General features: G+C 48.2%; 1 protein-coding gene across 1 annotated transcript in view; it reads left to right on the forward strand.

Moving 5' to 3' along the window:
* The window catches only part of NCALD (neurocalcin delta), a 49,226-nt gene that overhangs the window by 16,807 nt on the left and 29,952 nt on the right, over window positions 1-2,467 (forward strand). The gene's annotated exons all lie outside the window — the stretch shown is intronic.

Here is a 2,467-nt window from a genome sequence, read left to right on the forward strand (position 1 = left end):
GACTTCTCCCTCAACATCTCCCTGCGATTCTCCACAAAGATCTGACTGTCTTCCTTTCTTCTTTGTGCCAAAGGGTTTAGAGACTTTTGGAGGAGTTGGTGGTGACATCCCACAAACCGAAGAACAGAGCTACTTCTCTTTTACGCTAAAATAAAGCAAGAGAGGAGAAATTACTGAATATCTGGCTGCCCTTCTGATGACAGGAAAAGCAGTCCTTGCCCTCCGTCCCTTAAATAGTTCAGGTTTTGGATATCTCTCAATGTTATCAGCTAGTTCTTCTGAATGTGTTGTATAAATGAGAACTGAATGATTCTCCCTTAAAAAAAAAAGGAAAAAGCCTACAGAAATATCAAATCAGTCTAGTTAAGCCTGTTCCCTGCATTATAATTTTGCTTTTTTAATTAACATTAGAGCATTCTCTGATCTGAAGAACAAGCTTTCACCTTTGCGTGTTGAGGGCTGGCTGACAAGCCTTCTCCTCATGCCTACATCTGAGATGATCTAAAACCAAGGACCAGATACTCCCATGACACTCCAGATTTCATCTTACTCGCTTGGAGGACAGTTGTCCTAGCTACAGCTCTAAGAATAATTGATTTGAGGATTTGTCTGCTGAACAGAGCAATCGGGCAGAAAAGGCTTTAATTTGGCATGAGGTTGTATTTTCCAGCTCTTTTTGCTAAATTGAAGGATTTCCACAACAATAACAAATGATATAATTCAATTTGACATTGGATGTTGAGCAAACTGCGACCGTGTTCTCCTCAAGCAGTTTTGTGAAACTAGCCTCCAATATTTCTGTTTCTGCCTGAAATCAGCCCATGAATTTGGGGTTTGCTCAGTCACTCTCTAGAACTCCAGCCATGGTAGTGAATAGATTTCCATAGTTTGTATGGAGACAGCTAAATTTAGGTTTCTGAATCGGGAGTTAGATGCCCCCTGCTTTCTGTAGATAAGTAATGTGGAGAGTTTGATATGATCACCTCCTGAGCTGCTGTCAAAGGATGTAACTTGGTAAAGGCTGTTACTAGATTCAAAGCATTTAGTGTGTCTCCTGCACACGTGCTCTGACCCAGTCCAGCCCCCTTGCTCTGTTCAGGCAACACTGGGGGCTCTGGCTGTGAATTTCCAGTGGAGGATCCCTTCCACTAAGGAAGCTCCCTGCTGACCTGAACCCAGGAGAGGGAACACTTTTGCTGGCCTCTGCCTCTCCTGTCAATACAGGACACAGGCTGAAAATGAGCAGAACCAGGCAGCTGGGTCTCCAGCCCATACAGAGCTCGTGGTATCAGTCGGAGATGTCCCTGGGAGCTGCAGACCCCAAGCCACTGCACCACAAGTGCAGAGTCACAGTGTGCAGCCAGGTGCCTGGAGCCAGATTTCTCCCCCTCTCCTCTCCTCCCCTCCCAGAGCATCATCTGTTGCTGAGAAAACTTGGATGTAGAAAGCATCTGAACCAAAAGTGTAGGGAGAGGACTGTACCAGCCTGCAGCTGCTTAGCATCTCAAGGGGAAGACTGAATTCCTTGTATCTGACAATCAAGATGCAGGCAGTCACTTTATTGACAGAATTAGTTCATACTTCAGTCCATCATGTGCTCTGAGATTAAGCTACTGTAGCAATAAATTTGCTAACCTAATTTTAAAAGACAAAAGCTTCGGTGAAGTGAGGCTTCATGGCATACCCCATTCGATTTCTAATGCTTTGGAGGAGAAGGCAGGAAAGCCCTCCCTCAGGTAGCTGCTCCGCGCCTCCAACCTCCTCCTCCTAAAGCAAATCTTCCAGGGAAGGAAATAGAGCAGCACTAAAACTCCCCTCCCGCTGGGTACCACCATCTGCTGTCACTCTTCGCAGCTCACAGGAAAGGTCATACGGAGCAGGGCTTGGAGAACCCTTCGAGCAAAATAAGGAGGAGCGCTGTCTTGCATCAGGAGAAGACCTGCCTCCTCCTGCCCCCTCCCTCCCCACTTCTGCAGCGGTTCCTGACCGCCCTCCTCTCGCCGTGAGTTTCAGATAGCTGCAAGCACCGCCAGCCCAGCCCCTGGAGCTCTTACTGGTCTGGAAACAGGGGTAGCTTCTGAGTACTGGTGGCACAGGAGATGTTAATTCCCACAGGCTATTGCAGCTCAGCAGCAAGAAGTGGTACCAAGAGGAGGGAGAGAGCAGCCTGCAGCACGGTAGTGCTGGGCAGACACCTCAGGGCTTTGTACGTGTTTCGGGGTGAGGGATGGCTGAACGTGCTGGGCATCGCACAAGGTCGGATGGTATCTGGGAATTGCTCAATACTCGCAGGCCTCCTGTGGCAGAAATTTAGGGATAGATATTGCAGCCAGTAAGGAAACCCCAAGAGCTGGACATTTCAAGCTGGATGGCAGCTTGGACCTCAGCACAGGAACCGCTGAACTTGTCCATCTCTGCAGCCTCAGAGACAGGAATGGCTCTACCATGGTGTGGCCAAGACCTAGGG

Source organism: Fulmarus glacialis, unplaced genomic scaffold (assembly GCF_000690835.1).
Source record: "Fulmarus glacialis isolate BGI_N327 unplaced genomic scaffold, ASM69083v1 scaffold11292, whole genome shotgun sequence".
Taxonomy (NCBI): domain Eukaryota; kingdom Metazoa; phylum Chordata; class Aves; order Procellariiformes; family Procellariidae; genus Fulmarus; species Fulmarus glacialis.